The following is a 17,101-nucleotide window of genomic DNA, read 5'->3' on the forward strand; positions in this document are numbered from 1 at the left end:
TGCACAGTGGCCTGCTAGACCTTGCGCAAAGGTTACCGGAGTTGTACGCATGCTCACTTGAGGCACTCTTCCCTTACCAGTCTAGCATTCCTACAGGTAGGTTATATACCAGTTAAACTCCCCATTCTGCCTCTTACAGTATATGGGTGTGTCCACTGGCCCAACTCCTGAGATCTTATCGGGAAACTGCTGGCTACCAGTTTCAGGTGTTTCTATCTATTGGCAGACTGCCTTTCCCTGGCGCCGGCTGTGACCAATTGTTATTTTAGGGAGACAGTTTAACAACTGCCTGACTGGCACTTGATGGTCACCTGACCCACTTGATAGTCACCTGACCTTCCTGGTGTGGGGCGGGGAGCCTGATTACCTAAGAGTGCTTCTTCCAAACTGCAAGCTTCTGATAACCAAACCTCTTCCCTTTGGTCACTGAGCAGTAAGACCGTTGGCTACTTCTTGCAATTATTATTATTAATCAATTATCTAACTCAGCTTTCTCTACCTCCCTTGATTTTCTAACATCAGTTTAACGATTTTTACTATATAGAGAGTTTTCTTTTTAAAAAATAACTGCTTTGGTTTCTATTTTTCTTACCTGTACTGTGGCTAGCTTCATAATAGAAGGATTTCAAATCTGTAGTACAATAGTAACATTAAGGGAGGAGACCACCCCTCATATTGTCTTATGCCCAATTTCTGCCTGTAAAGAAAGAAGTAAAAGCTAAAAGGCAGAAATGAAATCCACAGGCAGACAGCCTGGCACCGTGCCCCGGGCCTGGTTAAAGATCGACCCCTGACCTAACCGGTTATGTTATCTATAGATTGCAGACATTGTATGGAAAAGCATTGTGAAAATCCCTGTCCTGTTCTGTTCAGTTCTGATTACCGGTACATGCAGCCCCCAGTCACATATCCCCAGCTTGCTCAATTGATCACACCCTCTCACACAGACCTCCTTAGAGTTTAAGGGCTTAAAAAGGACGGGAATTGCTCACTTGGGGAGCTTGGTTTTTGGAGACGTGAGTCTTGCCTTCAGCTGAATAAAGCCCTTCTTTCTTTAACTCGGTGACTGAGAGGTTTTGCCTGCAGCTTGTCCTGCTACAACATGAGGCTAAAGAATAGGTTTTATTAACTTTGTGTTATATGTTGATTGTTTTGAATTGTGTTTTGAATACTCATTATTGGTCTTAGAACACAAATGTCCATCATGACAACCTCTTCTAAAGGAAATCCTTAAATAGGCTTAATATAAGTTGGCAATGAGCCATTTCCTCAGGTTGTTCCTGGTTCAGGGCAGATTTCTAAACTCCAGTAACCCACCCCTGTCTCTGAATTTGTATTTGCCTTAACTACTGTGTTCTGTAATTTGACAGTTCTTATACACTGTATTCTTTCTGCTATATCATTTTTTCCTCCGAAATATGATTGTAAGCTTCTTATGGATAATGAATTCTTTACTTTCTATTGTATTTCTCATAATACCTAGCTACATTTGTGAACTATAACTTTGACAAAAATTTGTTAATTTTTTTATAATGCACTACCTTTTTTTATAAAATAATTTCTCATAAAGACATTAGGAAAATGTAGTAGGAGCGGAGGAATAAAAAGAGAAAAGAGTTAATAAATACTGATAAATATATTACAATGTGTTGACCTAATTTAATAAGAACTTTGTATTCAATTAGTATTATTAATAAAAACTGTGTTGATTAATTTCTAATTATCAAATTCAGCACTTGGTAAATATTTGATGAATTATTATCTTTTAACTTATTTTAAGTTCAGGGGTATGTTTGCAGGTTTGTTTTAGAGGTAAACTTGTGTCATGGGGATTAGTTTCATAGATTATTTCATCACCTGTGTATTAAGCCTGCTATCCATTAGTTAATAGTTACTTTTCCTGATTCCCCCCCACTCCTCCCACACTCCACCCTCTATTAGGCCCCAGTGTTTATTGTTCCCCTCTTTATGTCCATGTGTTCTTACCATTTAGCTCCCACTTATAAGTGAAAGCATTCAGTATTTGGTTTTCTGTTCCTGCCTTACTTTGCGAAGGATAATGGCCTCCAGCTCCATCATATTCCTGCAAAGGACATGATCTTATATTTTTATGGCTTCATAGCATTCCATGGTGTATATGTACCATTTTTAAAAAATTCAGCCTACTGTTGATGGCCATTTAAGTTGATTCTACGTCTGCTGTTGTGAAGAGTGGAACAATGAACATACACATCCATGTGTCTTTATGATAGAATGATTTATATTCCTTTGAATATATACCAAGTAATGGATTGTTGGGTCAAATGGTATTTGTTTTTAGGCCTTTAAGGAATTGCTACACTGTTTTCAATAGTGGCTGAACTAATTTATACTCCTATCAACAGTGTGTAAGTGTTCCCTTTTCTCCAAAACGTTAGCAGCCACCTGTTAGTTTTTGACTTTTTATTAATAGCCATTCTGACAGATGTGAGATGGTATCTCATTGTGGTCTTTAATTTGTATTTCTCTAATGATCAGTGATGCTGAGCTTTTTCATATGCTTGTTGGCTTCATGTATGTCTTCTTTTGAAATGTGTCTGTTCATGTCCTTTGCTCGCTGTTTTAATGGGGTTGTATGTTTTTTCTTGTAAATTTGTTTAAGTTCCTTATAGACCTTTGTTGGATGAATATTTTGCAAAAATTTTCTCCCTTTCTGTGGGTTGCCTGTTTACTCTGTTGATAATTTCTTTTTGCTGTGCAGAAGCTCTTTAGTTTAATACATCCCATTTGTCAATTTTTGCTTTTGTTGCAATTACTTTTGGCATCTTCATCATGAAATCTTTGCCTGTTCCTTTGTCCACAATGGTATTGCCTAGCTTATCTTCTACGGTTTTTATAGTTTTGGGTTTTACACTTAAGTCTTTAATCCATCTTGAGTTAATGTTTGTATATGATGTAAGGAAGGAGTTCAGTTTCAATCTTCTCTGTATGGCTAGCCAGTTATCCCAGCACCATTTATTGACTAGGGAATCCTTGCCCCATTGCTTGTTTTTGTCAGATTTGTCAAAGATCAGATAGTGGTAAGTGTGTGGCCTTATTATTCGACTCTCTGTTCTGTTCCATTGGTCTACATGTCTGTTTGTGTACTAGTACCATGCTGTTTTGGTTACTGTAGTTCTGTAAGCATAGTTTGAAGTTGGGTAACATGATCCCTCTAGCTTTGCTCTTTTTGCTTAGGATTGCCTTGGTTATTTGGGCTCATTTTTGGTTCCATCTGAATTTTAAAATAGTTTTTCTAGTTCTGTGAAGAATGTCACTGGCAGTTGAATAGGAATAGCATTGAATCTATAAATTGCTTTGGGCAGTATGGCCATTTTAATGATATTGATTTCTCTTATCCATAAGCATGGAATATTTTTCATTTGTTTGTGTCATTTCTGATTTCTTTGAGCAGTGGTTTGTAGTTCTCCTTGTAGACATCATTCACCTCCCTGGTTAGCTGTATTCCTAGGTACTTTATTATTTTTGTGGCTATTGTTAATTGGATTGCATTCCTGATTTGGCTCTTGGCTTGACTGTTGTTGGTGTATAAGCATGCTGCTAATTTTTGTACATTGATTTTTTATACTAAGAATACACTGAAGTTGTTTATCAGTTTAAGGAACTTTTGGACCAAGACTATAGAATTTTCTGGATATAGGATCATGTCATTTACAAACAAGTATAGTTTGACTTTCTCTCTGTTTGGATACCTTTTATTGTTATCTCTTGACTGATTCATTTGGCCAGGACTCAATAATATGTTAAATAGGAGTGGTGAGAGAGGACATCCTTGTCATGTTCTGGTTTTCAAGGGGAATACTTCCAGCTTTTGCCCATTCACTACAATGTTGGCTATGGGTTTGCCATAGATGGCTCTCATTATTTTGAGGTATGATCCTTTAATACCTGGTTTATTCAGAGTTTCTCAGATGAAGGGTGTTGAATTTTATCGAAAGTCTTTTCTGCATCTATAGAGATAATCATGTTTTTTTTTTTTCTTTAGTTCTATTTACGTAATGAATCTATTTCTTGATTTGTGTGTGTTGAACTAATCTTGCATCCCAGGGATAAGACTTACTTGATCATGATTGATAAGCTTTTCAATTTGCTGCTGGATTCAGTATGCTAGTATTTTGTTGAGGATTTTTGAATCGATGTTCATCAAGGCTTTTTGTCTGAAATTTTCTTTTTTTTGGTGTGTTTCTTCCAGGTTTTGGTATCAGTAGGATGCTGGCCTCATAGAGTGAGTTACAAAGGAGCTCCTTGCTCTCATTTTTTGGATAGTTTCAGTAGGAATTGTACCAGCTCTTTGATGTATTTCTGGTAGAATTCAGCTGTGAATCCATGTGATCAATTTGTTTGTTTGTTTGTTTGTTTATAAACAAAAAAATAATACTGCTTCAGGTGGCCTGGAGGTCTTCCTCATAGCTCCTGCACTGGTGAATCATACCTGAGTGGCAGAGAGTTCCAGTGGGGAGGCTCCCATACCACACAACAGCCTGCCTCCTCCTTCCCCACACTGCAGCTTCCCCCGAGCCCATGGCAACTCCCATCACTTTGCCAGTGTATACATTCACAGGCACAACATACCGGTATCTATGGGACACAGCTAAGGTAGTCTTAGAGGGAAACTTAGAGCATTAAATGCCCACACCAAAAAGAAAGATCCCAATTTAACAACCTAACATCACAACTAAAATAGAGAAGTAAGAGGAAACCAACCCCAAACCTAGCAGAAGACAAAAAATAACCAAAATCAGAGTTGAACTGAAGGAGATTGAGACCTGAAAAACATTCAAAAGATCAAAGAATCCAGGAGCTGGGTTTTTGAAAAAAGTCAATAAAATAGGTGGATTGCTAGCTAGAATAATAAAGAAGAAAAGTGAGAAGATCCAAATAAACACAATTAGAAACAACAAAGGGGTTATTACCACTGACCTCACAGAAATATAAATAACTATCAGAGAATATTATAAACACCTCTATGCACATAAACTAGAAGATCTAGAAGAAATTGATAAATTTATAAACATGTAATGAATAACTGAAAGAATATTTTTTCTAATTCATATGTTTTACTTACTGTAATTAAAATAAAATAAATGCTCACTTGTCTATACTGTATGTATTGTATCACTTTTAAAATTATTCATTATAATTGACAAAAATTGCATGTATTTATCAGGTACATGTGCAACATATTGTTTTGAAATATGTATATATTGCTAAATGGCTAAATCAAGCTAATTAAGATATGCATTATTTCACATAATTTTTTTTTTTTTTTGGTAATGAGAACACCTACAATCTACTGTCTTAGCAATTTCAAGATACAATATATTGTTATTGTAGGTATGTATGGCCTTTTCTGGCTGTGCTTTGTTACAGACACTCTGGCACCAACCCTCTGGGCTCCACACCAGTGGGCTTGCTGCACCTAGCACTTCTCTAACCAGGCCTTCCTGCCAAATTGAGTGTCTCTGGTGGTCAAGGGGTCTCCTCCTGCCAGGACTCCAGAAGACTGTGGTGAGAGTGGTCATATTCCAGAGGCCCTTTCTCCTTACATGTCAACTCACCCATTCACCTGGAGTAGCTGGGGACCAGGAACAAGTCCCAGTGTGAGGTAGGCCTTGCCAGGTTCCCAGCTTCCTCCCCCTTCAGCCCAGATTCTATGTCTTCCTTTTATGCACTCTCCATAATCAGATTATGAAAATGCATAAGGAAAATAAATCTTGGGGCCCCAAAATCACTAAGCTAAAGGAAAAGTAAAGCTGGGACCTGCTTAGAGCAAACCTGCTTCCCATTTTATTCAAAGTCACCCCTCTGCTCACTGAGATAAATGCACATCTGATGGCCTCCTTTGGAGAGGCTAATCAGAAACTCAAAAGAATGCAACTGTTTATCTCTTACCTGCCTATCACCTGAAAGCCCCCTCCCCACTTTGAGTTTCCCACCTTTGCTTTGAGTTGTCCCGCCTTTCCAGATGAATCAATGTTCATCTTTCATATGTTGATTGATGTCTCATGTCTCCCTAAAGTGTGTAAAGCCAAACTGTGCTCTGACCACCTTGGGCACATGTCCTCAGAACCTCCTGAGGACGTGTCATGGGCGTGCATCCTCAACCTTGACAAAATAAACTTTCTACATTAATACCTTTCTCAGATATTTGGTGTTCACAAGGTCAAGTATAATAAGACTAAAACTTATTTTGTTAATCAGTTGGTTCCACTGTGATTTGTCCTTGGTAAAAATGGGAATCTGTGGAGAAAAAATTGTCTTAAAAGAAAACTGTAGTACACATGTTACAAATTCTAGCATTGTCCATTATTTTTAAGTTTTTATTATTTGTCTACAATTTGGACTAAATCCTCAATTCTTTTCTGGCTACAAGTCTCCAAACTAATGTTTTAAAATTTTTCTCACTTAAAATCACTAGAAATTAATACTCAGTTTGTCTTGAGCCATGCAAAGTAAAGCTAGACAATTTGATAAAAACTTTGAGGAAAATCACCAGAGCAACACATATAAACAGCCTTCATGCGCGCTGATTTATGGACTACACAGAAAGTTCATTTGAAGACCTTTCTGGATTTGAATAACACTCCAGAAAAAAATCTATTTGATTGTCACTAAAATCTAAAAATGTTTCAGAGACTCTTTAAAAGAACTTGTATATAGAATATTTCAGACATTAACTTTTGTTTTTCTTCTGTTTCCATAAAAATGCCTCTTATGTAAGATATGTTTGCCTGCATCATATATAGAGGCCTCACCCATCTGCAGTGCCACCTCCTGAAACAGGACTCTGGTTTAGCCTAACTAAGCTGTTCTCAGGGCTAAGAGAATTCAAGAAAATATGAGAATTCAAGAAAATATGGGACAACGTATTTGAATTTTGTCTTTTCTGCTTATTTCAATTTGTTTTTCCATTCCTTTGGTTATCTCTATCAAACAATCTCTAACCCAAATCTCTCCAAAGCTATCAACTTGGCTTTTAGTAAGTGAAACTTTTTAAAGGTTCGAAATGGTGACTGAAGGATATCAAATTATTTTACCCTGAAACATGTTTCTTTGACATTTTGAGATGGCTGTTCAGAAATCCAACAAACAGAAGTAGCCCTGTTAAGCTCTCTTTGGTGGGTGAGATTTGCATCTGTAGAAAATCTGCATTGGTGCAGCCAGGCCTTCTCTTACAGGGATTTATGGAAGATTAATTGAGATTCCGACACCTTTAAAAGTCTGAGACAAATATTTACCATCTATTCTCTTTGAGAGCTGCTACCTGTGAGGTTTCATTTACATAACAAGACTACCTCTTTGCTAGTAAGCCCGCCTATTCTCTCCCTCCCATAACTTTTGTGCCGCTATAACCTGATTTACCACCATAACCTGTTTTGGGCCATGTTCTGAGTCCTCATTTTTTCTGTAAACTTAAGTTGTTATATAAGCTTATGCACCCCATTGTGGGTGTTTCAGGTAATCATTCTGTGATTCTCTCTTACATGCACATTAATAAGTTTGTGTACCTTTTCTACAATTAATCTTATGTGAGTTGGCTTTTCAGCAAACTTTCACAGGCCAAATAGAAAGGTTTCCCTTGGCCCCTACAGCACCTCTGTTGAAAAGGAGTTGGCTGTAAGTGTGTGTATTTCTAGCTATTCTCTTCCACTGGTCTATGTGTCTGTTTTATACCAGTTTTGGTTACTATAGGTTTGTGTTATATTTTGAAGTCCGGTGGTGTGATGCCTCCAGATTTGTCCTTTTTGCTCAGGATTGCATTAGCTATCTGGGGTCTTACGTGGTTTCATACAAATTTTAGGGTTTTTTTCTATTTCTATGAAAAATGTAATTGTAATTTTGATAAGGATTGCATAAAACCTTTAGATGACTTTGGATAATATGAGCATTATTCACAAACTTCTTTAAATACATGCACATGGGATATTTTTCTATTTACTGGTGTCTTCTTCCATGTTTTTCATCAATGTTTTATAGTTTTCAATGTTTACTAGGTCTTCTACTTAGTGGATTTTTTTTCTAATTTCAGGATTTTCTTTTTTCATAGCTAATGTAAATCGGTTGGTTTCCTTGATTTGTTTTTCAGATAATTTGTTATTGGTGTAAACAAATACAATTGATTTTTTCCATTGATTTATATTCTGCAACTTCCATGAATTTTTAATTTTAACACTTTTTTGGTGAAATCTTTAGGGTTTTCTATTTATAAGATCATGTCATCTGTAAACAGGAACAATTTTCCTTCTTTCTTTCAAATTTGGATGCTTTTTGTTTCTTTTCTAATTACTCTGGCTAATACTTCCAGTACAATGTTGACTAGAATTGGCAAGAGTGAATATTGTCTTGTACCTATCCTCAAGGAACAACTTTCAACTTTACATCATTGAGAATAATTTTAGCTGTGGGTCTGTCATATATGGCCTTTACTGTGTTGAGGTACATTCCTTCTACACCTAATTTGTTGAGAGTTTCTGTGACCAAGAGATGTTACTTTGTGAAATGCTTTCCCTTCATCTGTTGAGATAATATGGTTTTTGACTCCCATTCTCTTAATCATATATATATTGCATTTATTCATTTACGTGTGTGGAACCATTTTTGCATCCCATGGGTAAGTCCTACTTGGCCATGATGGATTATCTTTCTAATGTGCTATTGAATTAAGTTTGAAAGTATTTGTCATGGATCTTGGCATGTATGTTTACCAAGATATTGACTTGTAATTTTCTTTTCTTGTAGTGTCCGTGTCTGGCTTTGACATTAGGCAAATGCTGGCCTAATAGATGCAGTTTGGAAATATTTCCTCTTAAGTTTTTTGGAAGAATTTGAGAAGGATTGTTGTTAATTCTTCTTTAAATGTTTGGTAGAATTCTCCTGTGAAGCCATCTGGTGAAAAGTTTTTTATTACTCCATTCATTCTCTTTAGTCGTTATTAGTCTGTTCAGATTTTCTGTTTCTTTTTTATTTGGTCTTGATGGTTGCCTATATTTTATTTAAAGCCACTAACAATTAATATTACTTTTTTACATATCTAAAAAGCTGGAGCATATAGAATTGTTCGCAGGTCACATAGCTAGTCACCAACAAAGTCAAAAATTAAACTCAAACTTTCTTAAAGTTTCTCATAAATGGCATATCTATGTCTCAATATCTGAACAAATGAAAAGTTTGTCATATCTTGACTCTGGAAAAAATTTTGTTGATTCAACAATTCTTTCTGTCTTCAGAGGTTACTGAGGTTACTCAATTTCTTGCCCAGTCCTTAGAGAGATACTGTTCAAGTTTCCCAACAGATACTTCAACTCTTTGATCTCTAGGCAATGACTTAACCCTTCTCAGTCAGAATTTCCTCATATGAAAAATACACTTAACAATAATTTCTTTGCAAAATTTTTAAAAGACAAAATGAAATTACAGAAATTCAATTCAGCTAATACTTGACAGGCGTTTTCCATATGCAGGCACTTAATGCAAAGTGCCTCCCTACAACACAATGCCCAGCACATAGTTACCACTCAAAAATCAACACATTTCAGCTCACTTGTGTGTTCAACTTAAAAATACTTCTTATATACCTAAGTTGCAGTCTATTATATTTCCACTTAGAAGAAAACTCTTAAACTTAATCTATGTAAGATAGAAATGCATCAAAATGTCTATTAATCTAAATGTTCTTTAGAATCTTTTATCCCTTTGGCAGTTTTATTGTATATACACATAATTTTTATGATATGCAAAATGTTAGCCTTTGTTTAAGACAGCAGTTTTCTCATTAAACATTTCAGTTGTAGGAGTGTTGAAAATAGAGAACAACGTAGTATAGATAAAAGGATTCAGATAGTCCTGACATTAACTTTCGGAAAATACAGTATCTGTATTATTGAGCGTGGGGTGTTTTATAATACCAAAGTGATTGGATTCCTATGTAGACATGTCTGCATTAACAGGAAAAGATCTACATCTTCCCAGGGGTTTTAAATCCTTTGAAAAATATTTTTAGCATCAATTCTAAAATCTGTAACAAAGTAGAGTGGCTTAAATAGGATAGAAGTGTATTTCTTTCACATAACAATCTGGCTGGTCTAGGTCAGTGGGACAGCTCTGCTCTACAAGGATGTCTGATAACCAGGCTCCTTGCATCTTAGTTGTTCTATTCTCTTTGTTTGCAGTTGTAAGCTGATTGCTGTTTTCTGAATTCCAGCTGATGGAAAATAGGAAAGCAAGTCCAAGGCAAGTAATTTGCTTGTAGTAAGAGATGCCAAAGTTGTACTTATAACTTCCATTCCATTTTGTGAGGAGAACTCAGTCACATAAATTCATACAGCTGTAAGGGAATTATATTCCATTGTGACCACAAAATGACAGAATGGGGCTCAACATGACAAAATTCTTAGTTCTTTTAAGATTTATTTTGAGACTTAGTATCACATGTTTTAAAAATACATAAATACTCACTTTTTAGGGTATAACACTCTATAAATATGGATATGTAAATATATATCATATACAATCGATTGTTATTTACATTTATTAATTTGCAGCTATCAGTTTCTCATAGAAACTTGGTACATTCATTGACTATGAGTGTGATTTGTTTTCTCTTTGTTATTCTGTCAATATATGGTCTATCTCTTTCCAAGAAATATGTTAGTGCATGCAACTTCATAAATATTTTATGTTCTTGTTGGGTTGGTTCCCTCTTTATTAATTTTCTGGCCTAAATACTATTGTTGTCTTATTCATATTACACCACAGAACTTTCTTTTAGTTAGTACTTACTAAAGTATCTCTCTTTTAAACTGTATACGAATCACCATGTATATAGAGAAGAGGCAGGGCCCTCTTGCCTGGAAAGATACCACTCTGCCTTTTTCTAATTATCATGGTTAACTTTGGTGATATGGCTGTAGCTCACTTTTTAATGTCTTCACTGGCTGTTCCAAGTTAATATTGAGATCAAAGCTAGTTTTGGGAATGTATTAGTGATTAATAACTTTTTTAATACTTTTCTATAAGGATAAGAACTTTATGAAAATATAAGGATAGCTATAATTGTATCTGGAGTAACCAATTCTAGAGTTACAAATGTTTGCAACTTTTTACATGTTGAGAATATTTTGAAAGTCATTGACAAAGATGATGCTCTCTGATATAAACCATTATCCAGCCCCCTGCTGTCTAAATAAACCTTGAAATCTGAATTTTGTTTCCCCGATTCCATTAAAATTGCTCTAAATATGTAAACCATCTAAGAGTCAACTGATCGAATTTTACTTGAAATAGATGCAATCTTTGGGAATTTCTATGCCATCTTCCTGGAACTTGTATAGTAGATCCTGTTTGCATCCTTAGGTCTTCCTAAAATTAAGCAATTTCATGGCTTTAATAAAACAGCATTATCCTTATAATTTTCTTGCCTGTTAATGGCACATTCTTTCATCTTCTTTGAGGCCTCCTACTCTGGGTCAAATTCTGTAAGCTCAGACACCGTTAGAGCTTTGGTCTTCTTTTATTTGTACATTTTAACATTAGTTGTCTATTCGCCCTCATGATTTAGCTATCATTCTGAGCAGATGTTTTACTAAATTAATTTCCAGACATAGCTTTTCTCTAGATTACTTATTCTTGAATGCCAAACTAGGGCCCAACATTTCTACTGACACTTGACACTCAACACAATCAACACTTCCTTTTGCTTTCTTCCTTTCTTTTCATTACCCATTTAGACCTATCAATTCTTCATTTGAAGTTTACTTTTTTTGCTGGAACGGTATACTGGTGGTCAACATAATTTAATTAATTTTAAAGATGGTAGACTATGACTTGAGTTCTTGTCATTATTATTAATACTGATTTTCCTTTTCCACAGCAGACATGCTTGTAATCACCAGTTCTGTAGCACGCTAGACCAGTTAATTAAGTAGTGAAAACTAAATACAGTCATTTTAAAAGGCTAGTTAACAATGACTCATTGTGTACTTACTATTATAGTTACTGAAAGTAAACCTGTAGTTAAGCACAAAAAATGAAATATTCATACCTTATTTAATCATAGGGCAACAAGGGTGCTTACCTTTAGGGCCTAGTCTCTTTTGAGTTTGCACTGTCTATGCTAGAGAGAGCCATGAAATGATGAAATATAATTTTTAAAAGGCACATGTATTCTAAGTTAAATATTATTAGGGAGGGGTAAACATTAATTATGATTAAGTGTGTTTTGAAATGAAGATATTTTGTCATCTAATATGTGTAAGGCCTCTGAGTCAAAGCTAAGCCATCATATCCCCTGTGACCTGCATGTACACATCCAGATGGCCGGTTCCTGCCTTAACTGATGACATTCCCCCACAAAAGAAGTGAAAATGGCCTATTCCTGCCTTAACTGATGACATTCCCCCACAAAAGAAGTGAAAATGGTCTGTTCCTGCCTTAACTGATGACATTACCTTGTGAAATTTCTTTTCCTGGCTCATCCTGGCTCAAAAGCTCCCCCACTGAGCACCTTGTGACCCCCTACCCCTGTCTGCCAGAGAACAACCCCCTTTGACTGTAATTTTCCTTTACCTACCCAAATCCTATAAAAAGGCCCCACCCTATCTCCCTTCGCTGACTCTCTTTTCGGACTCAGCCCACCTGCACCCAGGTGATTAAAAAGCTTTATTGCTCACAGAAAGCCTGTTTGGTGGTCTCTTCACAAGGACAGACACATATGACAATATGTAGACTGAAGTCGTTGAGAATTAGCTCTTAACTTGTCTCCTTTTCTTTCCTTTGTTAATTTCCTTATAGTAGCCTATGGCTTTTTTTCTCTGCAATGTCTGTTTTCTATGACGTTCATTTATGATAAAACTATTAGAAGAGCAGAAGGTGACTGTGTCCTTAATGAACTGGCTGTTAACTTTCTGAGTTTATTTTTGTCTATCTTTACAACATCTGGTTATAAATTTGTAACTTATTTAGAGCCTTTCATTTATGTGCATTGTGTCCCCTATTTAAAGGTGAGAACATATGCTTATTAGTTTTACCTATTTGCCAGTGGTATTTAACATATAAAAGCATTTTGCAATGTTTGGGAAGTATTGCCAGTATGTCAAAAGCTTTAAAAGTTGTTTAATATTTTTTGAGGCAACCATCCTCACCTACTGCATTTTCCCATATTGCCTATTAAACACACCAGCCATCTGGAATCCTTGTTGTGTTCAAGAAATCATTTTAATATAATCTTACAATTTAGTTGGTTAATAATCCATTAAGCATCATGGTATTGAAAAAATAATTTCACTGGTTAACATTTTAGAGAGAAGCAGGCTATATATAAATTTTAGCTATTGGCCACCAGGCCCTAGTTTTATCAGAAAATAGTTTGAGTGTCTTCATAGTTACAGAGATATATACTTCTTTTTGAAAGGAAATGTACTAATAGATATAAAATATATAGCATGTCCTGATAAGAAGCACAGTTAAGAAGAAATAAAGGATAAATTAGTAATGTAAATCAAGCATTGAAAAACTTTAGGATTCTGCCAAAATAGCTAAGAATGAAGTCATAAATTGAGATGCTTTAAAATAAAATGTATAAATCTTCTGCTTTGCATTTTTTGGTTTAAAAACCTATAAGTTATTTCAGGCATTTTAAAATAGTCTTAGCTTTGATTATAAATCAAACCAAAATTGAATATATTAGTAGAACTGGATTGTAATCTGGGCTCTGTTACTAAAAAGCATAATTTTTCTGGGTCTCAGTTTCTTTCTTCATTCAGAAAATGACAGGGTGAGTCAGATCATAGAAGAACAGCCTATAATTTTTTAGTATGTGAATCCAAATGTCTTTCTGTTCAGCAAACATCACTCTCTGTTTATTTATCCTAGATGATAATCCCAAAGATATTACGATTATCTCAACAGCCTCTTTTAAGCTAGAATTTTGAAGTCTCAAATGTTGTACATACACCCATGTGATCATGTGAGACACATTAAGAAACCTCAGCCAAAAAAGCAAGATTCTGTTTGCCTGAAACTTGACACTTGTCCTATGTATATTACTAAGCATTTATGTCAGCCCTTTCCCCTCCCTCCCAGTTGTGGCCATGTTGGTAGCTTTCCCTGTACATTTCTAGATTGGTAGTCCTTAACATAGTCTTCAGTGAGGCACTGTACAAGAAAAACTCTAGCTAATAGAAATGTTCATTTCTTTTTGAGTAAAAATAATCAGTGGCCTTTAAAAGCAACAGAATTTTAATATAGAGGTCGAGGACTTTTCACAGATAAGTGATTCACCCATTAACAGTGTCCTTAATATCATTTCCAGATATATGCTTTCTTGAATTTGGCAACTTGCAGATGTTTCAAGGGGATGCCATCAGCGGACTTGTCCTTTTGATATATAGTAATTCCAGAATGTCCTGCATATATTATCACATGACTTAATCAAAGTCTGTGAATTTCATGAGGTGAAGAGTAGATCCATATATTACGAATTTGGTGTCACTTTGATAAATATTGCTGGCTGTGACAATCATTCTATTCTTTGGGGATGGACTAAATGCAGGTGCTGTGATTCAGGAATATAATTAGTATCCTTATTATCAGTCATTGCAAGTCACCCATAATTTATTCTGACTCACTAAATTTGTATGAGGTGCCCATCAAAATGTAAGCTCTGGACGTATTTTGATGTATGTACATTTTCTAGCTCCTGAGTCACCTGTTGAAATAAACAAAATAAAATATTTATTTAAAGTTCCCTATGTTTGTAAAGGGTGTCCCATTTTGCAAAGTGGTTTTGCTGAGTTGATATGTCTCCTTAAATATTCACAGTAGCTCTCAGAGATACACTGGAATATTGTTCACATTTTATAATTGAAGATACCAATGCTCAGAAAGAACTAATGGCTCAGTCATCATCAGCTCCTGAGTGGCAGTGCAACCCCTTTCTGATGTCCATCGCAACATTCCTCCCATCACATCTCCTTCAGCAAAGCATATCAATGAACCCTTCTCATAAACGAAGTAAAGAGAAAGGGGCTCTCAAAATGTTAGTGTACATTGAAATCACCCAGAGGGCTTGTTCTAAATGTTCCATTATTTCCCAGCCCCTAAAGATAATGATTTAAAATGTTTTGGATAGCTACAGAATTGACATTAAATAAATACTTCTGGATGTTCTATGGCAAGAGGGTAGAAAATTACACAATGTCAAATTCTGATTTATAAAAGTGTACCCCAAATCTGTACTAGTTTAAAAAATAGCTCATACAAGAGAATATATTATTTGAGTAGAACAGGAATACCTATCTTGGATAAGTTTTATGACTATGTGTGTAGTCTTGAGTTTCATATGAAAAACACAAGTCAGTTTAATTAACAAAGAGTTTATGCTGTCTCTCGATTCCATTACTGCATGACCTCAAGTAGCAGAGGCAATACTCTTGGTTGAAGCACATTCTTGAATGCCTGAGATTAAATAGAATATATTTGAACCATAATTCCTATTTGGAATATTATCTAGCATACAACGTTTGCTAGGCCATAAATCAAATCTCAATAAATTTAAATGGGTAGAAATAATACAAGCTTTGTTCTCCGGCCACAATAGGATGAAATTAAAAACCAGTAATAGAAATTTCAGAAAAATTATAAAAAATGTGAAAATTAGACAACACATTCCTAAATAACCAATGCATCAAAGTAGAAATCAAAAGGAAAAAGAGGAAATTCTTAAGATGCTTGGAAATGAAGACGATACAACACACCAAAAACGTATGGGATGCAGTAAAACACAGCCTGGAGGGAAATTTACAGTTGTAAATGCCCATATTAAAAATTAAAAGGTTCCCAGGTCAACAGCCTATCCTTCCACCTTGAGAAAATGGGGGAAAAAGAAAGAACAGATTATACCTAAATCAAATAAAAGAAAGAAAAATAATAGATATCAGAAAGGAAATTAATGAAATACAGAGTAGAAATAACATAAAAGAAATATGAATGAAACTGATTCTGGTTCTTGGAAATGATTAAGAAATTTGACAAACCTAGTAAGATTAATCAAGAAAAAAAGAAGACTCAATTTCTAGGATCAGAAATAAAAAGGGGACATGATTACTGACCTTACAGAAAGGAATGATTAAGGAATACTATGAACATTTGTGTGCTAAAACATTAGATAAATTAGAAGATATGAGCAAATTTCTAGGAAAACACAAACCACTGCTTGGACAAGAAATCAATAATCTGAATAGACTTGTGATATAACAATAAAGAGATTAAATTAGTAATTTAAAAAACTTCCCATAATGAAAAGCCCAGGCTTAGATGGCTTGATTTGAAAGTGAAGAGACAAAGGCAGGAATACCCAGAGGCAGAGATCATTAGGAGCCATGGTAGACTTTGTCTACCACAAAGTTTATCACTTTACAGTACTGCTGTTTCTATGGCATAAGAAGAATAAAGGGACGTTGTTAAGTTGGCCTCTGGAAGTTACCTCCAGAGTTCAGTGGGACCTTTCTCTTGTATCTCAGTCACAGAATGTGTTCATTTTCTTTTTTTGCTTGTATTTTGTTTGTTTTTGGTTTTGCCCATGATGCTTGAAAAAGCTAATACGTAAGAAAGGTCCACATTTTCTGAGCCTATGTGGATATTTATCTTGATAACCTGTCAAGGAATAACCAGAACAATGAATCTGCATGATAACTATGATTTCCTTTAGATGAAAGCTAATGTGGAGAAGAGGCATCTGCTTATAATCGGATAGTTCCAAAAACAGCACCACAATTATCAATATCATGTACTGCTTTGTGTTGTTATATTTAGATTTGCTTCTCATGGATGTTCCTCTTGTCTCCCGACGTAAACTATAAGCCAGTTATACCTTTTCTCATTTTTTAAAGTTCATAGAGTAACACCTTAAGTCTGCTAGGGCCTCCAATATTTATCACACATCTTTCTGTGAGATAGGCCTATAAAATCTCCCTCGGTTTGTTGTCTTCCAATGTAGACTTTTCATAAGTCAGACTTCTGAGCTCCAGATAAATCTGCATGAGAAATGTTGAAGCTATACTTAAGA

Source organism: Chlorocebus sabaeus, chromosome 10 (genome assembly GCF_047675955.1).
Source record: "Chlorocebus sabaeus isolate Y175 chromosome 10, mChlSab1.0.hap1, whole genome shotgun sequence".
NCBI lineage: Eukaryota > Metazoa > Chordata > Mammalia > Primates > Cercopithecidae > Chlorocebus > Chlorocebus sabaeus.